A 15549-nucleotide genomic window follows, 5' to 3' on the forward strand; every position below is an offset into this window, starting at 1 on the left:
CATTCCATTATAGTCTCCTCTCCTGAAATTGAAGCCCTCCCTTTGACCACAGCAATTGGATACTATCAATTTTATGACATTATGGTCATTACTTACTATTGGTTCCCGAACTGTTTTGTTCCACTTTCTTTTGTAACTCGTTTTAATTCCTTCCTTATTTTGATGAATATTAATCAATTCATAAATTCATTGTATTGAATGTGTGTGTGTGTGTGTGTGTGTGTGTGTGTGTGTGTGTGTGTGTGTGTGTGTGTGTGTGTGTGTGTGTGTGTGTGTGTGTGTGTGTGTGTGTGTGTGTGTGCACTTTCTGCAATCAAAAAATTGATATTAAATTGAAATTTTAAAAATACATTTAAAAACAGGTTTTAACTGTTCCTACCACAACAAACTTCTTAACTTCTTCTATGTTTCCATCAGTGATCAATTCCTGAAACTTGCTCTCAATATGATGAAGCCTTGGGAGCAATAAACTGCTTTTATAGGAACTTTTACGAAACTGAGAACTGAATAAATGTGGCTGCAAAGTAATTTCTGGTGGTAGGAGTTTCTCTTGACTATGCTTTTTCTCAGCTATAAAAAAAATTATTTCAAAACATTAAATGAAACAATATGAAAAGTAAAAAGTAAATTGCAAAATACTTTAAAAGTGCACTCCATTTGAAAACACTAACCCAGCATTGCAACTATGAGAATAATTTACAAAATCTCAGAATTTAGAAGTAAAATTTTGTGCATGGCAATTTGGGAACTGAAATTGGAAAATAATTACTGAAATGTTCTATTGTTCTACTCCAAATTTGAGTAAAACAATAATTTGTAAACTCTAATGCCCAATATCTGTGAATTTTTGTGGGTAAAATTTTAAGTTCAGCAATTTATAAAGTTAGGTTGGGAAATCTTATAATTTTTAGTAAACTTATAAGATTTCTCCTCTAGCATATATCTTAATTTGAGTAATAAATCTATCATAAGAAATTTAAATAACTGTGGTCTTTTATACAATAATTTATTATATAAGCTGTTCATCAGTAATAACCAATCAAATTCTTTCGTAGAAGTACTCCATTTAATTATAGGCAAACAGTATAAATTTTATTACTAGGCACAAAACCAATATCACTATGTTGTTAAATGGCTATGAAATTGGCCATAAAGTATGCCTGTTTGTTTTTGTTCCCCCAAATAAAGCGGTATGACAGAATATTAGTGTCTGACAGACACATAAAATAAAGAATTTATTAACTTTTATTAACTTGATATCCTAATGTGTCACCTAGTTCCTACAACTGTATGCCTCCAGTTATCTATTCCAGAGGAGAAATTAATTTAGAAAAGTATATTTTGTTACCTATTATTATTATAATATGCAGCTGAAAGAATTTTACTTTAATGTTAAAAATAAAAAATAAATAAAAATCTGGCACATCAAAAAAATGAACATTTTATAATCCAGAAAAATTAAGAAAGCAATCTGACACTCATATCAGCAATGGCATTTGTATTTAAGAATCCATGTAAAAAGACTGATATTTCTGTCTGTATAAGATGCTTGCAGGACTATCTTGTCCTTTAATCTGTTTTTGTAAGATAATGCAAAGGTCTTAATTCTCACAAAAGAACAAACTTGCTTTGGAAACAAATTGTCCTAGTAGTGCACTAATTTCAAACAGATGGTCTCAGCAAAAGGTTAATTGGTCATTTGTTTAAAAGATGAGACTGCTATGACAGCCTTTTCAGGATGAACTAGTTCCTCATCTGATAGCTGGTGATCTCTAGTCCCGAAATAGGCTGTCATAGAAGTGTCTCATCTTTTAAACAAATAGCAAATTAACCATTTGAGAGGCTGTACTTTTGAAAAAAGTGCAATACCAGGGTGGCTCATTAAAAAAGCAAGTTGTTTTTGCTGTGAGAATTAAGACCATTGCGTTATCCATGCAGTTTAGATTTAAATTGCATAGATAATGGCCACAAAAAAAAAATGACGAAAGGGTAAGATATTCCTGCAAACATCTTATAATTTCTGAGGCCGTATAGCTTTACCTATTTATAACTTTGAACTTTTTTTTTTTTTTTTTAGTACTATCTCTTATTCAGTAAATTTCATAACTTAGCACAAACTGCCTTTGAAAATTATAGCTATGTGACTGGTCATATAGTTTTTGCATGAGCTGGTAACCAGTTTAATATTACTTTAGAAAGCTCAGAGCAAAAAGAGATAGAAAATGCCGAGATAGAAAATACAGATGAAAAAATGTTTGACATATTTTTATTAAATGTAAGTTTTTCTCTTCAGCAATATACACCAAAATATCAATGAGCACAAGCAATAAATTTAATTCTCTACTTCACCAGATGTGCGACTAGTTATAATGGAAGCAAAAAAACTTGGGTTTTTTTTTTTTTTGTTGCCATTTTAACTAGTCACACAAAAAGTCAGAAACAGCCAATTCAAGGTCACTCACTTGGCTTCCCACTCCATAACAATGCTATGTTATTACATGTGAGAAATTAACTCAATTTCACCACATTACATTAATAAAATACTAAAGATCACACATACCTCAGTATAATTATTGCTTAAGGTAACTTAAAACTTGAGGGTAAAGTAAGAGAAGAACCAAAGTATCCCCAAGATCAAAATTTATTGTGGATAAGCAAATTATTATTGCACTGCTGCTTTAAAATATAATCCTATAAACTTTATTACTTTTCTTGTTAGCAGCAGAGACTGCTTCTACAAGGATGAAGTACACTTAAATAGAAAGGGTGAAAGAATATTTTCTTATGCTATCGAGGCAGTGTTAAGTGGGTCGGAAAACTGCTAGCTTGGGGGATACACAGACTAATAAATTAACAGTAGCCCACTGACAGATGTGAAACTGATTCTTGCACTGCTAATATTGGAATGAGCAGCAGCCCGAAACACAAGGTGTGGGAGATTTCAGAGACTGGAAGTCCGTGGAAGAAGTAAATACATGGGCAGTGTTAGGATAGCTAAGAATAAGAATAGGTGCATGTATACTTGTGTGTAGACCAATGCTAGGAGTTTGATAAATAAATTTGATGAAGTGAGGTGGTCAAAAGATCAAGGGCAGATATTGTAGAGATATCAGAAACGTGGTGTCAAACACATATGAGGAATGCAGAATTGGAATTTGGGGAGTACAAAATGTACAGAAAGGATAGACAGGATAGGAAGGGAGGAGGAGGAGGAGGGTTGACATTATTAATTAAGAAACATAAAATCTAAGAAAGTGCAGCCAGTTGATATGGGTGGATAGTGCAGTGTTGAGCCAGTTTGGTGTGACATAAACACGGGAAAAGCAAAATTGAGAGTAGGAGTGTGTTATAGGCCCAATGATTTGGATGAGTATAATGAACAACAGTACAGAGAAATAGAGTGGGCCAGTAAATTATATTGAATTATAATGGGGGATTTTAATTTCCCAGATACTGAACGGAACTAGTGGGTTGGTCATTCACACACTAGTAAGGCTTTTGTGGATTTATTGGATGATTGTCAGCATTTTCGAAAGGCACCTAGAGGGAGTAATACACTTGATCTGATTATCAGTAGTGATTCTTCATGTATTAAGAATCTGCAGATAAAGGAACTACTAGGTGGCAGTAATCACAGTGTGCTGATGTGGGATTTACTCAAAGTGGTAACTACCATCAGGGATAAAAGGAAGGGTTTTTGCTTCTGTAAAGGTGACTACAGTGTTCTGAGACAGTTTTTAAATTCTAAACAGTGGGACCAATGATGATGATGATGTTACCAAAAGTAAATTCTAAATGGGAAGCATTCAAAGATTTCATCTTGGAAGCTACTAGGCTTTTCATACCAACTAAGATATACTATTCAAGGTTTAGGCGTAAATGTATGTCAGATGAACTAACAAGACATGTGGCAGAGAAGAAAAATGCATGGGATACATATAAATTAACAGATGACACAGAAGCCTATGGTAGATATAAGCTGGTCTGTAATCAAGTCACAAGGGACGTTAGGCAGGCAAAGGCAGATTACAAAAAATCTTTGGCAAAGGATGCAAAGAAAAACAGTAAAGAGTTCTTTACTTATGTAAACACCAGAAGGAAGGGGATGAATCAGATTGATCCACTTGATATTGATGGTTCAACTGTTGATGATCCTGCTCTGGTAGCTAGCAAACTGAATGATTATTTTGCATCTACATTTACACATGAGAAGTTATTGAGGGAGGGGAATGGCAGTGGTGTATTAAACTCTGGCAATGAGCTAAATGATTTTTAATAACTGAGAGCTAAGTGCAGTAGAAACTGTTCAAAATAAACATAAGAAAGGCACCTGGGGTGAATGGGATGTATCTGGTTATATTAAAGGAGGCAGCAAACAAAGTAAGCAAACCCTTAGCCATATGAGAGCTTCTGGAATCAGGGAACTATTTCAGGGAAGCTTCTGGAATCTGGAAACTAGAGATGTGCAAATTTGACACCAATTCACAAAGGAGAATTAAAGGATGACACAAGTAATTACAAACCTGTTAGTTTAACTTCTGAAATTAATGGAGGTACTAGTCAAAGAAGCACTGCAGGATCATGTACACAAAACTTCAGTTATACTTCAGACACAGCATGGGTTTGTTAAGTGGAAATCTTCTCTGACCAATTTGATTGGATACTATGATGTGGCCACAAAAGAACTGGATGCAAAGAATAATGTTGATATCATATACTGCTGTTCTTCGTGGACTAATGTTATTAGTGGAATCCCCCGGGGTTTAGTGTTAGGTCCATTGTTGTTTTCAGTATTTATTAATGTATTGATGAAAGTATATCAGGTTTAATGTTAAGTTTACAGATGATATGAAGGTTGGCAGGGTTGTTAATGACACTAATAATAGAACACTACTGCAACAAGATCTAGAAACGTTGAGCAGATGGGCTGAGAGGTGGCAGCGGAAGTTTAACACAGACAAAAGTAAAGTACTGCATATGGGTAGCAGTAACCCCACCCAGTACAACTATGTGGTACTAAACTCAGGGTTGTAGAGAATTAAAAGGACCTGGGGATAATTGTGCAGTCAGATACAAAGTTTTCTGAGCATAGTAGATAGTCTGCTAGAGTAGCTAATGGTGTCTTGTCAATGATATACAGGAATTTTTATATCAAGGGTAAGGTGTTTTCACCTTGTATAAGGCAATGGTCAGGCTACACCTTGAATACTGTATACAGGTCTGGAGACCTCATTTGAAGAAGGATGTAAAGCTGCTGGAACAAGTACAGAGAAGGGCAACAAAGTTAGTGAATAGAACAAATGGTTGCTCTTATAAAGAAAGGCTTAAGTTTTGAAAATTACAGTGTCTGGAGACTAGGAACCTGCAAGTTGATCTGATTGAGATGTATAAAGCCTTGAATGGTTTGAGCAAGCTCAATTCTGATGGGATTCTTCCTCGTGCCTAGATTAATTGCCTGAGGGAACATAAACTGAAATTGAGGAAAGACAGTTGTAGAACAGATATGGTTAAATTATTTGCCTTTAGCCAGCAGGTGTTGATTTCTGGAACAAACTTCCATCTGCCATTGTAGAAGTGGAGAGCTTCAATAAATTCAAGTCAGAACTTTGACAAATGTTTGAAACGAATAGTTGAGTGAAATGGGAAGGGTATTTTTTTTTTTTTTTTTCAGCTGATGCCGTATAAGCTTGCTTTCTTGTATCATATGCCTCCACTAATTCTAATACTTTTCTGTGTAGGGCAAATGCAGCCCAGTATTAAGAGGAAAAAGTCACCCATTTCCTGTCCGGTTGATTAATAAAATTGTGTTGTGATGCCAAATGGGGAAGTCCAGGGTACCTTCCATAGGTAAGAAAGTGGAAAGAAACTGAAATTAATGAAAAGGACTTCAGAGTAGCATTTCAATCTGGTATAATTTATTCAGCAATACTGAATAAATACAGTCATACAGGCAGAAGAGCTCATGGGATTTTGCCCACAATACATACAGAAACTTCACCAATAGAGAGGGGTATCACTTCACCAGTAAGGAATTGATACAAAGCATTGGTTGGGTACATCTTAGCATTAGCATTAGTAGAGGCATATGATGCAAGAAAGCAAGCTTATGCAGCATCAGCAAAAAAAAAAAAAAAAAACTTCCACTTCACCCCTCCGTTTGTTCGAAATACCTCTCCAGCTGAGACTTAAATTTATTTAGGCTATCAACTTCCACAACAAGGGATGGAAGTCTGCTCCACCAACCAACTACCCGCTGGCTAAAGGCAAATCTAACCTACATCTCTCTTTCCTCAATTTGAATTTATGCCCTCTGAGGTGATTATTCTGAGCAAGAGGCAGAATCCCATCAGCAATGGGCATGCTCAAACCATTCAAGGCTTTATACACCTCTATCAGATCATATCGCCGGTGTCTAGTCTCCAGACACTGTAATTTGCAAAACTTAAGCCTTTCTTCATAAGAGCAACCCTTTGTTCCATTCACTAATCTTGCTGCCCTTTTCTGTACTCGTTCCAGCAGCTCTACATCCTTCTTGAAATGAGGCCTCCAGACCTGTATACAGTACTCAAGGTGTGGCCTCACCATTGACTTATACAAGGGAATAATCACCTCCTTATCCCTGCTAGAAAAATTCCTGTATATAATTGACAAGACACCATGAGCTATTATTGCAGCCCATCTGCACTGCTCAGAAAACTTCATATCTGCCTACACAATTACCCCCAGGTCCTTTTCATTCTCTACCACTGTCAGTGTAGTACCACAGAGTTCATACGTTACTCTGGGGTTACTGTTTTCCATATGTAGTACTTTACATTTGCCAATGTTAAACTTCAGTTGCCACCTCTCAGCCCATCTGCTTAACTTTTCTAGATCCTGTTGCAGCAGCATTTTCTCATTAGCGTCTTTCACAACCCTGCCAACCTTCGTAGCGTCTGCAAACTTGGACATTAAGCCTGATATACCATCATCAATATTATTTATAAATACAGAAAACAATAATGGACCCAACACTGAACCCTGAGGGACTCCACTAATAACATTAGTCCACGATGAGCATTGTCCATTGATTACCACTCTGTCTTCTCCCCCTCAACCACTCCTTTATCCATAGCTTTTTCTCTCCAATGCCACACTGCTCCAATTTGTGCAGCAGTCTTCCATTTGCAACAGTATCAAAAGCCTTTCTAAGATCCAAGTATATAATATCAAAGTTATTCCCTGCATCCAGTTCTTTTGTGACTGCATCATAGTATCCAATCAAATTGGTCAGGCAAGACTTCCCCTTAACAAAACCATGCTGTGTCTGAGCTATAACTGATGTCTTGTCTAGTTGATCCTGCAGTGCTTCTTTAACCAGTGCCTCCATTAATTTTCCTGGTACGGAAGTTAAACTCACAGGTCTATAATTACTTGTGTCAGCCTTTGATCCTCCTTTGTGAATTGGGGTAACATTTGCACATCTGCAGTCTATGGGTACCTCCCCTGAGTCCAAGGAAGCTCTCATAATTATGGCTAAGGGTTTGCTTACTTCCTTTGCTGCCTCCTTTAATATAACTGGATAGATCCAATCCACCCCAGGTGCCTTTCTTGTGTTTATCTTCAACAATTTCTCCTCCACTTTACTCTCAGTTATTTATCTAGCTTACTGTCATAGTTGAATACACCTCTAGCATTCCCCTCACTGAATATCTGCTCATGTGTGAATGTCGATGCAAAATATTCATTTAGTTTGTTAGCTATCTGAGCAGGATCATCAACAGTTGAACCATCGATATCAAGTGGACCAATCTGATTCATCCCTTTCCTTCTTGAGTTTAAATAAGTAAAGAACTATTTTTTTTTTTTACTTTGCATCCTTTGTCAACGATTTCTCATAATCTGCCTTTGCCTGCCTAATCTCCTTTGTGACTTGGTTACAGATCAGCATATATCAATCATAGGCTTTCATGTCATCCATTAATTTATATGTATCCCATGCATTTTTCTTCTCTGCCATATATCTCGTTAGTTCATCTGACATCCATTTAGGCCTAAACCTTGAACAATATTTCTTAGTTGGTATGTAAAGCCTAGTAGCTTCCAAGATAAGTTCTTTGAATGCTTCCCATTTTGAATTTGCTGTTGGTAGCATCATCAGTTGGTCCCGCTGTATAGAATTTAAATACTGTCTCAGACCATCTTTACGAAAGCAAAAACCCTTCCCTTTACCCCTGATGGTAGTTACCTCTTTGAGTAAATCCCACTTCAGCACACTGTGATCACTGCCACTTAGTGGTTCCTCTATCTGCAGATTCTTAATGCATGAATAATCACTATTGATAATCAAATCAAGAGTATTACTCCCTCTATTTGCCTCCCGAACATACTGATGTACAAAACAATCATCCAATAAATCCACAAAAGCCTTGCTAGTGTGTGAGTGACCAACCCACAAATTCCAGTCATTATCTAGGAAATTAAAATCCCCCATTAAAAGACTCTCTGATTTACTGGCCCACCCTATTTCCCTGTAAAATTTGTTATTATACTCATCAGAGTCATTAGGCCTATAGCACACTCCTACTCTCAATTTTGATCTCCCAATGCTTATGTCACAACAAACTGACTCGACACTGCATTGTCCACCGATGTTGACTGGCTTCACTTCCTTGGATTTTATGCATTTCTTAACTAATAGTATAACCTCTCCTCCCTTCCTATCCTGTCTATACTTTCTGTAGATGTTGTACTCCCCAAATTCCAGTTCTGCATTTCTTATATCTGTGTGACACCACGTCTCACAGATATAAGATTTACTTGTACCGCAATGACTCCCAGCAGTCTCTGAAATATCCTGCATCTTGTTTTCCAGGCTTCTGCTCATTCCAATAGAAGCAGTGCAAGAATCACTTTCACCTCTGCCAGTGGCTACTGTTAATCTATTAGTCCTTGTATCCCCCCCCCAAGCTAGCAGCTTTCCGACCCAGTTTTCTGACATAATCTACACAAGTTTGTTTGTTATTTGGTTTTTAGGAGCATTAGCAACTAAGGCCATATTGCTCTGGGGATATGCGGTGGTCATTTCCTGACCTTTCCACATCCTCCATATTTGGTGGTCACGGGCACGAACCCCGGTCTAATCAAGAAGCGTGTGCTATGCACTGCTGCTCCTGCTCACCTGGCTACGGAGGCTCCTACACACAAGTTTGTAGGCTGCACTTTGGAAAGAAGTCAAACCACCCTGAAATTCCTACTAATGCTAGCTAGAAGTGCGAAATGTCTTATTGGAAAAGACAACATTTTGTGATTTGTAGCACTTTGAAATTAATCATCTGCAAGGTGATTGACAGAAGTTTTCAATGTTCTTAAAGGCCTGAGTAAGATAAAGAAAAGTCTGGAAATGCTAGATAGATCAAAATTCATACACTTTATTTGCTTGAAATGAAGAAAAGCCAAACTGAAAAAAAAAATTAAAAAAAAAGAACAAAGTTCATTTCAATTCACAAGTTGGCATCATAAAATATATCATCATATATCATAATATTGAACAACACTTTGACAGTGGCGGTGGGAATAACAGATGATAGATGACATATGGGTGTACCAGACAAAGCAATTGACATGCAGGCCTAACAGACCTGCATGTCAATTGCTTTAACATCATAGGTTAAAGTAGTTGACTGGCAATTGAGAAAAAAAAGTGCTTAATAGGAAAGCAGTTTGCCAATCAAAATCCTGTGGTTTTCCATGATTTTCATAATCTCTTTACCTTTGCTGATAGTACAAAGTTCTACCAGCAAAGGTAAAGAGATTTTCCAATTGTTCTAATTAGCAAAGGTAAACCATTTGCTGATAGAACTTAGAGACAAATGCCAATATATTCAACTTAGAGACAAATGCCATTTGCTGTTGTCGTTATTTGGTTTTTAGGAGCATTAGCAACTAAGGCCATATTGCTCCAGGAATATGCGGTGGTCATTCCCTGACCTTTCTGCATCCTCCGTATTTGGTGGTGACAGGCTCGAACCCCAGTCTAATCAAGAAGCATGTGCTACACACTGCTGCTCCTTCCCACCTGGCTACGGAGGCGCCATGCCATTTGCTGATAGAACTTTATTCTATCAGCAAATGGCATTTGTCTCTAAGTTGAACATATCTTAGTACTAAGTATTTGGCATTCAATGAGAGTAGAAAGTCTCTCCACCATCAGATTGAAATGCATGTATAGCTTGACCACTTTGAAAAAAAATTACACACCAGGGCATGAGGCAATTCCACATTGAAATTTTAGGGGTATTCTATAGCAGTGATAGGAGAAACAGCAAACAAATTTTATACTGAAAATTAATTAAATGTTGCATAGCTAGTTTACACATACAACTGATTATTCATTTTCAGATGATTATAACAAGAACGATACCAACAAAAAAAAGTTCAACTTACTTTTTATTACATTTGCAGTTCATTTTAGGGAAATCCCTTTTCCGAAAGCCATGATTGCAGCAATTGTTCCATTGTGTCAGGGTATATTTGTGGTAAAAAGTAATACCAGTTACTGGTACTACTTTTAGCCACGAATCCTTTAATATTACCCAACACTAGTTCAACAGGATTTAATTCATGATACGGTATCAATAAAACAACATGCCCACACGCTGAAACTATCTCATCTATTTAATATATGGGTATCATTCAGTTCTGATGCAACTGAATGATATCCCAAAGTTCCAATTTTCTAATGTTCGATTCATGTGATACATTGTTTTTTGATAACCATTCTATGATATCTTCTTTTGGAGATGAATTAATAGGCTTTACATTGATTTGCACATCATGATAGCTTTTGTTGTTCATTATGACAGAACTGGATGGTAAATTTAGCAAAAGTTGTCACTCTGAAGCATTGCCTACCCATCTGCTGAAATTTTTGAAGTTCATACTTAGTGATAATCCTGAGTCATTATATTTGATTTATACATTAAATGTGTGTTGTTGATAAAGACATCATTTCCACCTGCATGCACCTGCATGATAAGTCAAATGCCTTTTCAGCAGGCATTTTAATTTTGCACTTGTCAGACAACTGCCATCATAAGTTTTTATATGTGATGAATGAACATAAGATTTGTCAAAATATACAACAGGGCAACTCTCTGTTACACATTTCTTAATTGCCCAAAGATAAGTAGCTCTCCAGCTTGCTATTTCCTGCTATTCAATCAAAATTTAGATCAGTGCTTTTATAAAAATAATTTAGATTCACAAAAAGCCCATTTGTTTGAAAGCTGTCATATAATATAATACTAGGTGTGGCAATTAAATAACGAGATGAGGTTTGTTTTTTGGCCAGAAATTGCTGAACAGAGCAGGCTTTGTGCTGGACCATTGTCTTTATGGAACATCCAACCATCCTTCCACAATTCAGGTCTCTTTTCCTTTGAATTTTTTCATGCAGCCTTGTCAGAACCTCAATGCCATAATAATTCCTTTAATATCAATTTTGAAAGATTTTGACATTCATGCTATTTTGGTGTGGTTCTGCCTTCTAACGCATTTACTATCTTTTAGTTTCTGAGTCATACAAGAACGGCAGACTTTCATCACAAGTAATTACAGCACTCAGAAAGTCTGGATCTTCTTCATTTTTTTTTCTTTAAAAACATCTCATTCTTTGATCTTCATTCAAAATTTTTGGCACTATCTTGGCACACACTTTTCTCATGCCTAAATTTTCATTAAAATTTGTCGAACTGTTTCTTTGTCCATATTGAGTTCTGATGCAACTATTCTAATGCTTAAATAGCTATCACTTCTAATCAATGTCCCTACCCAGTCCACATTTCCGTCAGTTTCCAAGGATACCAGATTGTCTGGTCATTCGTTGTCTTCCACATTCTCTCTCTCTCTCTCTTCCTTCTAAAAATCCTGTATGCTATCTAAACACAATCTCTTGACAGAGTATCATTTAAAAATCTTTTATGCCAGCTAAACATATGATTCCTTGACAGAGTATCATGCCCATAAACTTGACGTAAGAACTCAACTTTCAGTTGATGTTTTCTTTAGTTTTGTTAAAAATTTTAGGTTGATTCTTTTGTCTGTCATTTTTTTGGCAAACTGCAAAACACAAGGTAATGAAAACCTATCTCACTGCAAAGCAAATGAGCATGTTGGAAAGTGACTTGAAAGACAACTAGGGAAAGTTCAAGATCAACTGTTGTGCCTTTGTTTCACAGGTAGCGCTTGGTGAATAGTGGCTGCAGTCTCATTATTTAATAGCCACACCTTGTTCAATATAATATTAGCATCCAAAATCCAAGTTTAACTCTTATTTCAAAGCAAAACAGCAAGAAATTTCCTGATGGCTGGCATTTTTTTGACATAAAATTCACAACTCTTTCTACAAATTCCACATCTGCCAAAATAATTTACAATTCTTTCTTTTTTTCCCTCTCTTTCTCTTTGCTTACCTGTTGACATTGAAAATGGTAGCTCACTGTGACATTTAAAACATTTATTACTTTCTTGCAACACTGCTGCAAGAAAGTAATGAGTTGTTTCACTGTTGACAGTTGTTGTTGCTGTTGTTGTTGTTGTTGTTTGGTTTTTAGGAGCATTAGCAACTAAGGCCATATTGCTCCAGGGATATGTGGTGGTCATTCTCTGACCTTTCCGCATCCTCCGTATTTGGTAGTCACGGGCTCGAACCCCGGTCTAATCAAGAAGCATGTGCTACGCACTGCTGCTCCTGCCCACCTGGCTACGAAGGTGCCACTGTTGACAGACCCACTACATACAACATTACACTTTTCAAGATATCTTAATCAATCACTTTCTAGATTCACTTTGTCTTTTCTTAACATATTTTGCTGTTAAAAAAATATTTTACATGCCTAGCCTCATAATGGCCAACTGAAACACCTGAATGTTCCAGCCTTTTCTGTAGACATTATACCGGGGCAGACAAAAAATTTATGTACAAAATCCAAACCAAAGGGAAATAAACATTTTAACCCTACTTGTTCCTAACATATTTGGTAATTCATTTTATGTAAGCCATGCCTCCAGAGCTCTTTTCAATGCATCAGTCTAGAAAGTATACAGATTTTAGATTTCTTCCTAGGCTTTTCTTCCAAATTAATGATAACTATTTAATTCATTTAATATACTCTGCAACAATAAATTATGCATGAAATGAAATAACTGGATTTTAAAGTTCTTTGCTTGCTTGCTTTTTTTTTCATCCTCTCTCCCTCTCTCTCTCTCTCTCTCTCTCTCTCTCTCTGATTCTGTTCAATTATGTAGAATGTACACTGGTGTTCAAAGAAAGTGCATCACCAAGGAATTTCACATTTCTAACCCTTTTTTGCGATGCTATGCTACATTAATGACTAGCATCACAAATAGAAATATAAACAAAAGATATTTATTAATAGTTAAAGCAAAGATAAGTAAATTTGATAGGTGCTCTCAAAATATTCCAAAATGAGCATTTGCAACCTTCATACAGTTTTAGTAAACATGACAATTATGGCTGAAATGTTATCAGAAGCACTCAGTTTGCTTCAGTTTATCATTTTAAATGGAAAACAAAATGAAACGTTCACCAGGTGCAAACTAATATTTAATTGAACCGCCTCTGGCCCTGATGACAGCAGCACACTGTTGAGGCATTGACAGGATCAATTTCTGAAGATAATCAACTGATAGTTCGTGGTTCCAAACACGAATTATGGCTTCCTGAAGGGCCTTGGGTTTCTTTCTGGCAACTGCAGATTCCACACGCTGCCAACAGTTCTCTATAGGATTCAGGTCAGAACTGTTTCCTGGTCAGCTAAGAGTTGTATTGGACCATTCTTCCAACCATTTTCTGCATTAGAGGTTTGACTGTAACAAATGTTACTGTCAAACCTCTAATACAGAAATGAAGCTAAAGTAACTACAGAAGTGCCTACTTACACTTTTCACTCGATGACAAGGAACAGAGTTTTCCTGAAAGATGAAGATACTTGGCAAGTTGAAATGGTCTGTAATGGTTGGCAGCAATTTGCCTTCCAATATAGCCAGGTATCCATTGGCATTTATGGAACCTTTTATAAACTGCAGGTGACCTACTCCACGATACAAAAGGCAACCCCATATCATTTGGCTGGTAGGGAATTTCACTGTAGACCCCATACAGTCTGGATGGTATTCTTCACCACGCCTACAGCAAATTGTTTGTCTCCCATCAGAGCCATGCAGGTTGAATTTCTTCTCATCTGAGAAAATACCTGACTTCCACTGCTCGGAGGAGCAGTGGAAGTCAGTTATTTCTATTTGACATGCTCCTTGCACCAAATTAATCAGGTCTTTTTCATTTTTTGTGTGAGGAGGGGCTTCTTCTTAGGCCAATGGGCTACAAGTCCATTTTAGAAGAGGTATTTTCTGACTGTTACTGCACTTGCTTCCACTCCTTTCTCATTTTCTCATCCTCTTTTCAGCTCAGATTAGCATTAGCAAAGGCACAAGGTGCAAAAAAGCAAACTTACATAGCATCAACCAAAAAAAAACCCGTATTTCACCCATCCACTCACTCCAAATTTTGTCAAGTTCTGCCTTGAATCTATTTAAGCTATCAACTTCTACAATGACAGATGGAAGTTTGTTCCAACAATCGACCATCCGCTAGCTAAAGGCAAACTTCTGCACATCTATTCTACAACCGTCTTTCCTCAATTTGAATTTATGCCCTCTCACGCGATTATTCTGAGCAAGAGGAAGAATCCCATTCGCACTGAGCATGCTCAAATCATTCAAGGCTTTATACACCTCAATCAGATCGCCTCGCATGTGTCTAGTCTTCATACACCGTAATTTGCAAAACTTAAGCCTTTATTCGTAAGAGCAACCCTTTGTTCCATTCACTAATCTTGTTGCCCTTCTCTGTACTCGTTCCAACAGCTCTACATTCTTCTTAATATGAGGCCTCCAGACCTGTATACAGTATTCAAGGTGTGGTCTCCCCATTGCCTTGTACAAGGGGATAATCAGCTCCTTATCTCTGCTAGAAAAATTCCTGTATATCATTAACAAGACACCATGAGCTACTCTTGCAGCCCATCTGCACTGCTCAGAGAACTTCATATCTGCCTGCACAATTACCCCCAAGGTCCTCTTCATTCTCTACCACTGTCAGTGTGGTACTGCAGAGTTGATACATTACTCTAGGATTACTGCTTCCAATATGTACTTTACATTTGTCCATGTTAAACTTCATTTGCCACCTCTCACCCATCTGCTCAACTTTTCTAGATCCTGTTTCAGCAATGTACTGTCATTAGTATCATTAACAACCCTGCCAACCTTTGTATCGTCTGCAAACTTAGCCCAATATACCATCATCAACATCATTTATAAATACAGAAAACAACAATGGACCCAACAGTGAACCCTGAGGGACTCCACTAATAACATTAGTCCACGAAGAGCAGTGTCCATTGATTACCAGTATCTGTCTTTTCCCACTCGACCATCCCTTTTATCCATAGCATCAATTTGCCTCCAATGCCACTCCAATTCCAGATG

At 37.0% G+C, this 15549-nt stretch overlaps 1 long non-coding RNA gene across 1 annotated transcript in view; it reads right to left on the reverse strand.

Moving 5' to 3' along the window:
- Positions 1–517: 517 nt before the first annotated feature.
- Positions 518–15549, reverse strand: part of LOC150077539 (uncharacterized) — a 60535-nt gene continuing 45503 nt past the window's right edge. The window contains exon 3 of the long non-coding RNA XR_016547730.1: positions 518–570. This is a non-coding gene — a long non-coding RNA (uncharacterized LOC150077539). The remainder of the gene's footprint in view (positions 571–15549) is intronic.

Source organism: Mastigoproctus giganteus, chromosome 12, assembly GCF_048544385.1.
Source record: "Mastigoproctus giganteus isolate SK-2022 chromosome 12, ASM4854438v1, whole genome shotgun sequence".
NCBI classification, from domain to species: domain Eukaryota; kingdom Metazoa; phylum Arthropoda; class Arachnida; order Uropygi; family Thelyphonidae; genus Mastigoproctus; species Mastigoproctus giganteus.